The 15,998-nt window shown below is 29.2% G+C and overlaps 1 protein-coding gene across 1 annotated transcript in view; it reads left to right on the forward strand.

Annotated features, from left to right (window-relative positions):
- Positions 1–2,341: 2,341 nt before the first annotated feature.
- LOC124366529 (zwei Ig domain protein zig-8-like) overlaps positions 2,342–15,998 on the forward strand; it is a 42,707-nt gene continuing 29,050 nt past the window's right edge. Inside the window, exon 1 of the mRNA XM_046823120.1 lies at positions 2,342–2,451. The gene's annotated coding sequence lies outside the window, so the exon portion shown is untranslated. The remainder of the gene's footprint in view (positions 2,452–15,998) is intronic.

Genomic DNA, 15,998 nt, shown 5'->3' on the forward strand with positions numbered 1-15,998 from the left:
AATTTGGCTAGGAACTGTAATTTTATAATGTCTATGAATATTTAATAGTCTATACTCGACAGTACATACCCTTTTATAGAATTTTCTAGTGATATAGCTAAGATAAGTTCATTCTTTATAATGCAATGCTGTATTTTTGCCATTTGCTAATATGAAGTCATACTTCAAATTTATATTCGGTTTGGATTTTAATTATTGTAAAACCAATGAACCTTTCTTAAACTTGTTTGTGCACTTATAGCATAATTATGCCTTGATTCATTGATAAGTTAGAATAAGTAGATCAATTGAATACAGATTGATCAATCTTTATTGTAGCTATAACGGCCAAAATGTTATATTATATTCACGGCAAAGTGTATTGTCAGAAATATATACATATTTGTAAATAGCTTCGTTCTTATGGAAAGGCTTCTATTAAGTGTATCCATTATCACGAAACTGAACATTCATTTAATAACAGGGGGTATGTATTAATCTGTTTCGTCCATTCAAATTGACTATTCTGTGCGGGTATGTTGGTATGAATGAATAAGGACAGTCCGTAATGATCAGGTTGTGTTACTAATAAAGAAGTGCTATGGCCAACTCTAACTCAGATATAAATCCGATATATAAACCCGGCTGTCTGCTACCATATTTTGGTTTGTAAAATTGTAGCTCAATGTTGTAAGCATCCGTAATTCCTAGAAATATTTCATTCCTGAACGTAGGTAGCATTGATCTTGTTTTTAAATATCGTGACAATCAGTTACACCAACTGCACGGGGTGAAATTCGGGTTAATCTTATCACAATATATTGTTTACCTTTATTCTTCTAAGTAATATAACTTTCTGATGCTTGAACTTAATTTAATATTTTATTTCTTGACGAAAAAGTAATACAAATGATATTGCGTTATTTTCCTTTAAAAAAAACTCTCCATATAGGTAAATTATACCATGACAAATAATATAATGTAAATAAATCACACAATAAAAAATTAAAAATTAAGAAACTAAAATGTCCCGGGGCTAAAATTTAGTTTAAAACAAATTATATTTATAATATAAAAAATAGTGAATTGCAGTTTGTATTTTATTACTATCATGGAATATAACAAAAACGTAATTTATAAATTATAAATGAAAACGTGATGATATGTTATATTTATTTGTAATAAAAGTCACAGTCAATTATATAATAATTCTTCGATGGTAACCTTAGTAAAATTTATTATGTGTTAGTAGCTGTTTGTTTGTGCCCTGATATATAATATGGATATAATTTCCTGGTTATTATCTTTGAAAATATTAAGTTGTAGTTTTCTTAAATATATTATTCCTATCCCAATAAACTGTATGAACGGTTATTGGAAACCGTATTTAATATTACATAATTGATAATATTTTAAAGTAGGATTGATTTCACGATGTATTGAAATTATTAATAGGCTGAGTCTTATTTACACAATGTTCTTAAAGAAAAGACTTATAAACAAATGGTGTATACATTCTTACTTAATAACTCATAGAGTAGTGGAGGTTTAGTATTTTTTGGGATCTAAATTAAACAGCAATCAGTTCCGTGAGTACGTGGTTCAAAGTAAGGGGAGGAAGTAAGGGCAGTGTACGATATATACTGTATTTTATATTTAAAGCAAGAATATGTCACGTAACACTTTATATCCTACCTTATCTAAAAAAAATAATTAGATATATTTTTCTTAAATTGCTTCAATTTGGTATTAAAAATTGTAAAATCTACAATAAATCAGTGACTAAATGTGGTATGAAAATATAATTAATTCGCACAGTTCAAAATAAATCTACTTATTTTTAAATTAAAACTGCCTTTACACTAACACTTCTTGAACGCTGACAGGCGATAAAATGAACAATGGCTAATTAATCAACCCTTGAATACTTACCGAAGGGAATAAAAGGGCGAAAACAAAAGGGCTTTGGTAATTCGGGGTTTGGGATGAAGTTAATGCTGAGTTAAACCGAGGAAAATTGCCGACGAACGAAGCGTATCCAGCTCCGGCATACCTTGAATATATGGCTTGGAACTTTTGAATTAACTCCGACCCACCCTGAGAGTCGCTAAGTGTGAAAGGGTCATTATCCGCGAGGGAAAGTGCGGAGTCGTTTGTCAACCCATTACCACTTAAGGGATTGGACGTTAATCTAATCATAATTATTTGAAAATATTACCCAGTGGGGAAGAATTAATAGCACCGTTTAATGGGTAATTACTCATACCTTTATTGACACCGCGTGCGCAGGCGGCCGATCGTCTCCGAGTGTTCACGGAAACACACGAGCGCCCTCGACCAAGATTTCTATTCACTCTATTGTGCGCTCTTGTGGATCACGTTGTGTCCGTTTCCTCTTTGACATTGTGTTGACATTTCCGGAACATTCGTCATTCGGGGCATTGTGCACAATCTCCAAAAGAAGTTTTGTTGGTGAGTTTGTTTTACTTGTAGGTCAAAACATAACATTGTATGGGTTATAAGAGGTTTATAAAGTGTTATTAATATTACGTAATAACTACTGATTCGTAAAATATAATTTAATATTAAACTCTGTAAGGTATTAGTACAATATTATATACAAATATTTACATATTATGTTACAACTATGTATATTGTGCTTTTCAGAAATAGCCTAATGATAATAAATGCGAGCGAAGAATAATTTAATATAGAAAAAATGCCTACTTAAAAATTGATTTTGCGTAAAAGCCCTAAACCAGATTTAGGAAGTATAAAATGGTAATGTGTATTATGGTTTAAGTAGGAAATAGAAAATTCGTATCAAACTTAAAATAAAATACTTAATGACTAATTTTGCTGACAGTTATTTCTAGTTTTATTATTACTAGCGCATATGAACCTCCGAATAATTTTACTAGTATACAGATAGAATATAATCTTAGGAATTTATGTACCTCATACTTACGTGTAAATCAGTTATACGTCTTATTCATAAAATCAACAAGAAATAACATCTTCCTTGATAACACAACTGTAAATGTCACACACAAGTGTTCATTGGAAAATCTTTAAATAAATGAAATCCTTGTTTGGTTATAAAAGTAAATTTTAGTGTAAGACTGAAAACTTTTGGCATTTTTTAAATAATTATTTTCAATAACAGCTTTCTGTTTCGTTGAAACCGGGTACATTTAATAGTAGATATCAAGAGAGAGTTTATATTGAATCCCACAAGCACGATGCAATCCGTAAAATATTTACTTTCACTAGCTATACAAATAACACTACTTTGTATCGTACTTAATTGTAGAGTATATTAAATTTCAAATGTCTTAGAATTATTTGTAATATATATTATTTTATTCAGGTTCATAATGGAATCGGAGTAAAAAAATTTACTTTACTTCCGCTAAGTAATTTGATATGATAAAGTATAACCTTATTTATTTTACAATGAAGCTAGTATGACTTTTAAATTAATTTTAGTATTTTTTTACTAAAATAGAAAGTATTTATCGATGATATCTTCTTCTTGAAACTATAAGGATCATACAAGAAACTTACTTTAAAATAGTTCAACAATAAAAAATAGATAGTGAATAGTATTAATTAAAATGTTACTTCTTTAAATAATGTCAATCATTTAATTTATAATTAACTGAACAATTTTCTACACATACGTTAGCTATAGTAGGAAGGGTTGAATCAATGTGGATGTTGAGTTACCTTCCCCTAATTGCGTTGTCTGAAATCTGATGCTGCTACTAATTTGACCCCTGGGATCTGGACAGATCAAAACAAAGTCGGCGACGAAGAGGCTCTCAGAATTAACTCTTTCTGTAATAATGGATTGTGCATCTGATGAGACAATGAGAATACCTGTTTATCTATATTCACTATATTATATAATCTGGGTGTCGAAACAATTTAGTGTTGTCATATTTTTATTTCTTCAGACGATTATGACAGATTCAGGACAGCTTTAGATTTCAATCGAATCACTAAGTTGAAGGTGTAATGGAGCTAAATTCAATAGTACTAATTTAATAACTAAATAATTAAATAAATTGAAACTTTAGTTAGAACTTGGCTTGAATCTATAGATATTTATTAATTGAGTTGAAGTGTGTTAAAACACCGACTAAGGACACAAAATATGAAATGCCTTAAGTAGCAATTATAGTTGATATATCATTGCTTGTTTCACGACAAGGATTACTCTTTGCTAAGCCATTAGCTTCAAAATTATTGGCTGAGCGTTAGTAAAGTTTATAATTCTATGGGCTGGAAAATTTTATTTCAGCCTGTCTGTCTGTCTAGCCGCCTGTCTGTAACGACGATTTTACGAAAACGAACTAAACTACAGACTTGTTGTGTAAGGCTTAATTTCTACATGAGGAACAGGAGTTCAATGATAGTACATATCATTCTATGGATTTGGCTGAGCGTTAGTGAATATTTTACATTGGTCATATGTTTAACCTTGAGGGTATTGAGAACAGCAGAATAAATTCACGTTCGAACAAAATCAGTACAATAAGACATTCACACATGTGACATATTAACACATGTAGCAGAACACGTTTGACAATGAAAAATGTTAATGTATGATGTGCAAGATGTCTTTAAAAAGATTTAATCTCTAGACTTGAAATTTGGCATAGACCTTAAATTCTAAATAGAAAAAGATTAATGACTTATTTGATGACGTTTGTCTAGCAATGGATTTTGATTGAACGTTACTGAAACCTATCACCCTGTATACTTACATAATTTCTATAATGTATGTCGGGAAATGTAAATATTTCCTTTCTGTAATATGTCTTTGTATCCCCAGGACATCTCAAGAATGAACTGAGTTGTAGACTTGAATGTTGCTTGCACTTTTATTGAAGCCTGGTACACGACATATGGTGTGGCCACTTACAAATACATTATCTATATAATCTGGGGAAAAATTTAGTATGCAATAAAAGCAACAATACACAATAGTTAAATGTTAATTTCTTTCACGTACATGATACCAATTAAATTCTACGAATTAGAGACAGTAACATTTAAATTATTACAGGTGAACTGCCATATTCTACCAGATACGATTATGTAAGAGACCTAATAAAAAGTCTTTTTAAGTTGGGGAAAAATCAATTGTGTTTTCAAAGTTAATTATTTGAGGCTAAAAAATATATATATATTTCTGAAAGAAAGGTATTAAAACAAAAAATCTATAAAGAAATACCAATACCCATAAATCTAATCTTTATACTTGTTATTGGTTTCTGTATATCGTACAAGATCATAAAGTTTTTATTTTTATATTTATCTTTATTTTTTAACGATTTATGTCTTAGTCTTCCGTGAAATTGTTGACAGTCAAATGTCTTTATAAAATGTACATTGACAAGGAATATCCACTCCAGAGAGATTTAAATTGTTAATCTATGCCCGAATTATTTTACATACACAAACGCTTATATAAATAAATTGTAAAAGCTTTTAGTTCATAGCATTTTTATGCATCAATTTTACATACCTGAATTCGCTATATACAGTTTTTTTAAAGATACGGATTAAAAAATAATTTTTCCACTTTTATATTTACTTCAAAATCTCTTCACCTAAGTACTATTTATTCTTTCGTAACGTCTATATTTATTTATATTTTTTCACAGAATATTAATGTAACTACCTTGCATTTGAATCTCATTAAAAACCATTAAAATAAATTCCTACTTACAGTTTCAAATTGAGTTTTGAGATTCGAATACCTAAATCCGAATAATTTACTGAGCACCACGAGTTAATTTTTATCCTTATGCAGATATAAATATATTTACAGATGAAGATTTATTTCTTTTAAGCCTCTTTGTTCAGCTCAACGTACACTGCATCTTGTCTATACAAGACTGGAGCTCTCTGGGATCTGAGTTCGTTATATCTGTGTTAGAGAACGGAGACTATATCCATTAGTTTACGGAGGAGGACACGAATTTTAATTTGCTCAATACATAACTTACCTGCGACTAGATATTGGTAAATGTTTCAAATGCCCTAACAATATGAAATATTTTTAATATTTTTAAATCTCTCTTGGTTGAATCTGGTATCTTGGACTTTGTTACAAATATGCTTTCATATTACATGGCACTTCCACGAATCCTCTGCTTATATTTCATCTTTATGAAAATATTGAACTAGAAAGTTTAATAGGGAAAGTATGGAATTTCGTATTACATAGCACTTCCACGAATCCTCAACTGGTATATTTCATCTCTATGAAAATATGGAACTAGAAAGTTTAATAGGGAAAGTATGGAATTCGATAAGTAAAGTAGTCTTTCTCGAGGAATTAACAGCTGAACTTTGACAATTGGAAACTTTAAGGAACAAACCTTGTTAGTGTAAGTGAATTACCCTGTTAAAATCTGCGTCACCCACTTCTAGGATTATTATCATTGTTCACGATATAGTTTATAATAATAATTAGGATGAGCCATTTAGATTTAATATAAGTTCATAATAACTTCTTTAATAATACATGGTAAATAAATATGTAGTTTTTATAAATATCATATTAGTATGTATATAAATAAATATATATAAGAGTAGAAGTAAGAATTAAAAAAACTGTTACTCCTACACAAACTCACACACGCAATAAACGCGCGCGCACAAACACACGCACATTATGAAGTGTTTTAAGGGCGTAGGTTATTGTCGCAAGTCCTAAAACATCAAATGTGTAACGAAAGATTAAAGAATAGGATTTTGTAGGAAAGGCTAATTTAAATTTGCTTTCTATTCGTTGTTTGATTTCTTGTAATTATTTGGATCGTATCTTCTCCGTTTTAGAAAAGGCCATACTATGAAACACCTCTATGCATATTTGATAATTTTATAATTGTTATTTCATCTTCCATTTCTTTTTTATTGAATTGAATTAGAAAGATAACTTTGTACTTGTAATATTTTCTAAATCTTTTTAGCTATATGGGCATGGTATTTTATTGAAACACCTTCTCACAAATGAGTTTTATTATTATTTATTAAAGTTAGTATGTTTATAAAATGTCTTCAAACATAACACTTTTTTATTGATCATCTCTTTGTATATTGACTAATTTATAGCTATATTTAGAGACGCTTTGTTATATTTTGTATATACCACTATTCAATTAGGATGTGAATTTATCTTAATGGTAGTATAATAATACTCCTTAGTAAAATATCATTACTTATATGCCTGATTTTTGGTCAAAGGTTCTTATAATCTAACATGTACCTAAAAAAGCATAATAGAAATCAACTACGAGTACATGGTTATTATCCTCGAAGTCACTTTGATTGATGAACCTATTCAATATAATTTATAAATCCTGAAAGAAAAGTATCAAAGAGCTGACAAAATTGGAAGCTACAGACTTCCATAACTCATTTAGTGAAAATAAAACGTTTTGCTTTTCTAGAAATTCCTGCGGTTCTCTCATCATTCCTTTGTAACTTTTGAACAAAGTTAACGAGCTCCACTTACCCTGAAAACAGTTTAGTGAACTTACATCATGAAATTATGAACTCTTGAGTTACAGCGTGTACGTGAGCATCTGCGTCCTAACTTTGGCTCTTAACCCGGCTGTACTGGTGGCCACTTGTTTTAACTACATTTGAAGGGTATTAAATATCAAACTCTTAAAATCTTAATTTTGTGTATAAAATGATGGGAGATATGCCATTTAAAAATATAATACATAAGAACGAAGTTTATAAGTTGCGTACGTAAATTTAAAACTTTTTAATTTTATGATTTGAATATGCAATTAGACCAGCAAACATACGTAAAATGTATTTGAATGCGTATTACAAGGCATGTTTAATAAGTCATTCTATATTCCTTGAACTAAAAGTAAAAGTGCTTAACGTTGTTTTCAGTAATAAAATAAAATAGCTTAATAGTTAGTTTAATAGACTCTCTCATTTTTCAATTCCACATAAAGAGATAAGTTAAAGCACATATATTAAAAACTAGACTATCAATAAATAAATAAATAAATAAATAAATATATATATATATATATATATATATATATATATATATATATATATATATATAATATATGGTTTTTATTATTCTACGTATCGGTGGAAAGATCGTGTTTTCCATTTTGTTGGTAAACAAAATTTCAACTGTAACATAAATTTTTAATCTGCGATAAATACCTTTTAATTTTATTTAATATTTGTATATTATTTGGCAAATTGTGCGTATTCCTTCCAAACAATATTTTTAATAATTAATTAGGAAGATTACATTACGCTGTAACCCTTCTTAATCATCTTTGAAAAACAAATATGAAAGTGCTTAACATGGTTTTCCTTACTAAACTATAAGAGCTTAATAGTACGTCTGATACGTTTAAAGTACGTGTCTATCTCTACTAGATTTTTATTAAGAGATAACACTTTGATTCAATACGATAATAAATATCAACCTTGCGCTCGAGTCTGGCTACATTCTTAGAGTACGAAGAAGTATTATCGTCTGTTCGTGGACACCGCAAAAGGATTCAGCTGTGCCAGAAAACAACGCAATGCACTTAGTGTGTCATTTTATGCTAAGCCTTTATGATTTGTATGAAATCACCCAATCCAACGAATCAAATTCATCAAGCGCATTTATTTAGTGGGATAAATATGTCACTCCATTGCCCTTCAACACATGTTCTGTTCATTGATGTAGTTAGTCATTGCCAGGAGGGTTATAGATAAGACCTATGTAAGTAATTCACAATCCATCAGGTTTTATTTTGGATTATGAAATTTGTATTTTTAAAATATTAAAATGTTGACTAGGCATATGTAAGAGTATCTGTATAAAGAGGCAACCTATATATGGTTAATTGTTGTGAAATAAATAATAATTAACAATTTATTCCAAAAGAAAAGAAAAATAGTTCTATTCACTTAAATGTGGGTTGTGTGCTTCTAATCAAAAGGGTGAAGACCTTTACTTAGTACTCCTTGTAATAGGAAATTATTTTTAAGTTCAAGTTGATTAGCTTTAGACTCCGCCTTATATAGATTATTCACAATCAATCAGGTTTTAGATTGACAAATCGTCCACTTAGTGCAATTAGTAGTATATTAATAGTAAAACGTTAATTAGGTTTGTGAAAGAGTATCATTATTAAGAGACAACATAGTAGCAGATAATTGTAATGAATATTGAATAAAATATTTATTCGGAAGGCAAATAAACAGATAGATTAGCAAACTGATTTGCACACAATCCTATTATCAATCCATCTGGTGACACACAACATTGTTTTATATCTCGAAAATTTATAAATCAAAAACTTTCGCTATCTTACTTCATTGCTATCCAAATTTTATTACGTATATGCATTGTGTAATACTATTATATATTCCATAACACAATATGAAGTATTATCACATTTAATTTGTCTTAATTTAGCTCAAGTTTAATATCGTTTTTCGATGAAGGAACGTAAATTTATCTTTGATTACATTTCAGATAATTTCACATTTATGTCACCTTCTAATATTGAGGACCTTTGTTTAATACAAGACATTTAGGGACACATTACAGAGACAAAGTATATAGAACAGTGTGAGATAGTCTAGGACCATAAATACGGTAATCATGCTTTAAATGTGAGGTGGTGTAGTTTATCTTACAAACTTTCCGCTTTAAGTTCGTGTTGAACAGAAAATTGAATTTACACAAGACAGCGCTGTTCTACTTTTATTAGGGTCCTTTAACCCCAGTAATCCAACGTTGTATTGTTTTTCGTATTTTTGGACATTTTCCTTAGATTAACACACGTTTTTCTTATACTCTGCCGTTGACCTTTGGGCCACTAGGATATTGAACTTTACCAGAAAATAAACGTAATCACTGAAGCTGTAGCTCTACTACATGCCTGCTCTGAGCCACCAGTTGATACAGAATCTACTCTTTTTATCCCTAATGCACTATAATAAGTTTTATTATAAGTTACTAAAGACTTTAAATTTAGATGATTTGTCTCCCTCGGTTGAATTAATACTTTTGAAACGAATCATAATTTATTTACAATTGATTTATACACTTAATATTTGAAATAATATAATTCTTCTTGAGAAAATTAAAATACAATGTAGCAATAAATAAAAAACTTGTTGGTATAAGATTATTCACTATACAATTAATGAATATTAATTTATTTTATATAACATTCATCTAAGTTTTCATTACCTCATTACTAGTTTTAGGAAATGAGGAAGAACCTTATTCGGTGGCTAATATGCCAAAAGTTTATGAGGCTGCCCTGTTAATAACCCTGGAGAGACAGGCCCTGCAGGCTTTTAACTCGATACATAGGTCCCTATTTATCACATGAAGAATTAAATGTTGAGTTTTGGGTTGAAAGTTTAAAGGGTAGTCTTCTATCTCACTCTATCATCGTATTTGTAAACATCTCTTGAAAGAGAGATCCCATAAACATTTTAATTGGTGCATGAAGCCCTCTTTAGCTCCATGGAAAAGTTATATTGATTTTAGTGTTTTATTTCAAGAGTTTTGTATGAACCTCGAATGGTTTTTGAGATATATATTACACGGAAGTTTCAAAAGAATGTTAAATTTACAAAGAACGCGTGTATTAAATGGTGAAAAAAGGTAAAACATTTCTACAAAAATTTATTACAGCGCATATTTTTTTCGTCCCGATCTTTCACCCTACGACTGTCAAAACGTAAGCATCTGTCAAACGAACTCCTAATTCTTCATCTGTATAAAATTTGTTAATTAAGTTCACTGACTGCCTAGGTACCTCATTTCATAGGAAAATGCTCACATAAATACCTTAATATCTGAGTAACTCCGTATTTTGTAGGCGTAGTAAAAATACAATGAATAAATCATTAGTGGGTATCCTGGTTATGGAAATACCTCCTATTGATATTTCAATTGTCGTACATATCTACTTTTTCTTACAAGTGAAGAGGACTGTTTTTATTATTTACAGATAATAATTCAATTGTTTGGTGACTACATCCAAACCAAACAATTTCTGGCACTAACAAGCTTTAAAACTAAGTTTAACAAGAACGGAGTTCAGTAATCAAATGCTAACAAACAACTGGCGTGGTTGTTAGTGATACGTATTCTTTATAAGTTACATTGTCTAATGAGTGTATCATTTTATCAAGGTTAAAATTTAACTGTTATAATTTAATAACGTTTTACTAGATAATGTTTTATGCTAGTTAACAAGGCAAAAGTTTGGGTTAACATTACATTTTGATAAATTAAATATATTCTGCATATATACGATTTGACTGCAATATGTAGTTGAGAAATACAGATTTGTTTGTTTTATCTTGTTATTTTATTTAATATATATATATATATATATATATATATATATATATATATATATAAACAATTATTTACCACTATGAATAATATTCAAAGAGTGTTTCATAAACCAAAAATAAAGTTTTAATTTTTAACAAGATTTTGGCAAAGTAAAAAGGGTAAGTTTGGGTTAATATTAATATTTTTGGTAATTATATAATTCTGCATATATACGAATTCTACTGTAAAATGTAGTTTAAACAATACATATTTTTATTCTAATTTTATTATGTATATTTATGTAAATTTGTTCAATAAACAATGATTCACAAAAAGTACTTGCTCCTCCGGGACTCGAACTCGGATCTCTCACTTGCCGGGTGAATTTGCTCAAAAAATATATATGTACAAGTATCTACAGAAAATTCCAGACCAACTCCTGTTACGAAGTCCTGTTATGTTTGAAACGGCTTAGTAAACTTTCATCATGGAATTACGAACACTTTTAGTTACAATGCATGTGAGCATTTCCGTCACAAATTCGACTCTTAACAGCAAGGTTCTCTTCTTTAATAACTTCTTATAATAACTTATAGGTTCAACAATGTATCGTGGCAATATTTAGTCAAGTATTGTCAAATGACTTAGCTGTGTACTATTTATAACTATTTTCATAAACAATTCAACCTAGTGTCAACATATATACTTTGATAGTATGTTACTATTTTACTCAATTTTTTGTACTCATTACAATGGTCATTACATAAATGTGATGTTTTTATGACTTTTAATCTATTATTTAATGCAATGAGTATAATAAATATAACATTCTATAGGAGACGTTTTCCTTAATGTTAGCAAATAATGTATTTAGTAGTAAATAAGGCAGCCTTCTAAACAAACCATAAAGAGGAACAATGTACAAATTTTATTTTACTATAAATTTACTGAATTTCAATATTACATGACGTAATTATATTCCTCGTGTCTCATTAACTGTTTTTTAATTTAAATATCATTGGACGCAGAGGCGAAATTAAAATTTAACGGAAAATGAAAACAAAATTGTATTTCAACTTACTATGTTATTGAGTAAATTTAATTTAAATACTTATATGGAAATATAAAACACTTCGTTAAGGAGGAAGACAATAAAACAAGAAAAAATTAAAACTATTGAAACTCTGAATTTTATTTGATTTTCGGGTATTCGATACTGAGTTTAATATCATAAAACGGTATACAGTAAGATGGAAGTGTATATATGAAATAAAATAATATATTTTGTAATACTAAAATGAATATATTATGATTTCTCTAAAGGTATATGTTTACTTATGAATTAACTTATGTTGTTTGTTTGAAATTGACTAATTTAAAAATGGAATGGTCCCACCGTATGCAACCTAATTGTTTTATTTTCATCCTGGAAAATCTATTTATTCCTAGTTTGGTAGCCTTTTTGGTATAAGTTAGCCCAATCAATAAGGGATTTAGGGGTTAAACTTGAAAAATTGCTAAACGGGTAAATTTCTACCATGTTTAGGACGCTATTAGAAAATATTTCTACACCATTTCTTACCCCTTCACATAGAGGTGAAACATTCTGCAAAATATATTCAATGTTTTATTAAACTGCTAGTTAAGTTTAATGCATAGTAAAATATATTTTAGTACTTGAATTGTGGAATAAAAAATATATATTACGATAGGGCTTATATAATTGGAGATAAACTATTGCCCTGAAGGTTTCAAAATAAATAAGTAAATATTTAAAGAGTTAGAGGAAAAAGCACATGAGGAAGGGCTGGTAATTTCAGGAAAATACTCGTCTAATGGGACCCAAACAACGGGTATAAATTCACCTGGCCTCTATTTTTTTCGTAACATTCGTCGATTTTTCCCTTCATTGACTGGACTAACATGCTGTGTCTGTGGAGGGGGTGGGTTGGGAGGCAACCACAGCAACACAACCACTCCAGCGCGGCTTGGGGGGAGCGATGCAATTAAAACACTTGGTTATATTCAATGGACGCTATGGCAATCAATTGGCCATTTGGATTCAGTGCTTCTTTACCATGTGAATGGGGTGGATCCAAGTTGTGAATTGTTTTATACCAATAAAATATCAAGAGAGGTTTAACAATACACTATATCCGAACTTTGCAATACTCATTTAAGGATAAAAAACGGGGGTTTGACATTGATACCCTTTGTGAGGTTCTCTATATACAACTCTATATCACTGTAAATATAGGGAACACACTGAAAATATTCAAACTTCTTAATATCAGATTCTCATAATTCAGAAATATTTTTTGATAGTCTGCCTTTATATAAATACAAAAATATAAATCATATTTTACTTTTTAATGCTTGCATGATTTGAAAATCACAAATATATTGTGACTTAATCTCCTCGCAGTTGGAATTTGGAGGTTTGTGTCGATCAAATAACTACTCATATAACTGTATATTCACTATTTTACATTAATTTTAGACTGAAATGATTGAAACTATAAACAAAAGTACATTGTTAACTGGTTTATGGTATGAAATTCATGATTTGCATAGTAATTAGGATAAGTTAAAATGAACTAAATTCATTGTCCATGTATTTATGTTATTCCAATTGTGATACTCTATTAAAACTAGATTGCTGTAATTAAAGATTATCTAAGGAAACATTCTACCTAAATTTAAATCTTTCGGACCTATGTTTTTTAAAAGTTCTCGCTCAGACAATCAGATTTAATGAGAGGCAGACAGAAGGAATAACCTGGAAATTTTTTATCCATAAAATTTTCTATGGGAATTGACTTCTTTATAAACGTGTTATAAACTTTATCTCAATGGGACCTGTATATCAAGAGTTATCACACGGATAATCAGAGGGATGATCTCTGGCGCTATTTTCAAAATGTTGAAAATTCAAATCTCCGAATAAATAGCATGAACACTTTAATAAACCAATAGCATTTATATGCAGCTTCGCACTCTGTTTCAAAATAAAAGACCATGTAGAGTTGTGATGTATTTTATAATGTAATATGGTATAAACTTTTCAAAGAGAAGTAAGCATATATCAAGATAATGTTTATTATTTTAGGGTCTGTGGTAAAAATATTCAAAAGTTCAAATCATTGTTATTGTTTTATGCTACACGATTGGCGAGTGTAGTAGCTTACATTTCTGTTTTGAATATATTTCATTTCTGGAGCCATAGCTGAGTTTATTTCCGCTAATGCTCCGATCTAGAAATAATGTACATATAAATGTCTCAGAAACCTACTTCAGTCAAATACGTCTAGTGCCATAGATAGAGTTTTTTCTTGTTGTTAGATAAAGAAAATATATGTTCATACTTCTCACTGAGAAACACTATATCTACGGTCTTTTTATCATCTAAATGTATAAACGTTTCGATTTAATCATGTAAATTCAGTTCCCGTCTAATATATAATACCAAATTAAAATTTTCCTGGTTGTCCTGACATAGAAAATATATAAAAAGTAGATTTTTAAAATCTACTTCTGTAAAAAGCGTTTAATTCCGGCTAATTTAACCTTTTCTGTATAGGCAAATTAAAATTTAATTTATACATAATTATTGCAGAAAATATATGCGAAAAACATGCACAAAGGGATTTGTATAAATGAGGCTATGTTAATATTGTGAATTCCAATACAACAGCTTTTATTTTAACTGCCCTCAACGTATGATTGTTCATAGAATGTGTTGTAATATTGATATTTATGTAATTTATAGATATAAACTTCGTAGGGTATCAATTTAATTTTAATACATAAACGGTAGGGATATTAAACAGTTGGTGGGTTATTGCACACAGGATTGTGATACAATATGTCCACAACCAATCTAAGTTATAATTATCTTCACTGCACTAAACTAGATATTATACTAGCTTTATTATCCTGGCATATAACCAACACCATAGTGTGGAGAAATATTTATTAAATATAATGACTCTGTTATTCTTCTGTTTGTAAAACGTTTCTTGACCAAAATAAAAATGTTAATCTGTTAACTTGCTTTTAAATATGCTCATATATTATATGTAGTACAATATTTTCAATGATAAAAGAAACTTCCGCATGGTATAAAATAAGTAAAAATGTGGCTAGATTAGTAATAAAGCTGACTGGAGTAGGGTTCTGAGACATACATACATACATATATATATATATATATATATATATATATATATATATATATATATATATATATATATATATATATATGTTTTTGACTTATATTGTCCCTTAAATGAGTATTGCAAGGTTTGGGTATAGTGGATTGTTAAATCTATTTATATATTTTATTGGTATATAACTGTTTACAGCTAGGATCCACCCCATTCACATGGTAAAGAAGCACGGAATTATTGCCAATCAGCCAATAACCCTGATATTTGGGTTATGCATAAGCCTGGATTTTTGTAATCTTTTGACAAATATTAAACGTATTATACACTCGACTAACATTCGTTAAACAGTTTGCATAACCAATTGATATGTTTGATATCTAGAAAATAAAATAAAAAAATATAAAAGTCCTTATTAAGTTAAAGGAAGAATATACACTAATGAAATTACACTGACAGCTCTAAATAAAATAACAACGTACTCCCTGTATTTA

Source organism: Homalodisca vitripennis, chromosome 7, assembly GCF_021130785.1.
Source record: "Homalodisca vitripennis isolate AUS2020 chromosome 7, UT_GWSS_2.1, whole genome shotgun sequence".
In the NCBI taxonomy this organism is placed as follows: domain Eukaryota; kingdom Metazoa; phylum Arthropoda; class Insecta; order Hemiptera; family Cicadellidae; genus Homalodisca; species Homalodisca vitripennis.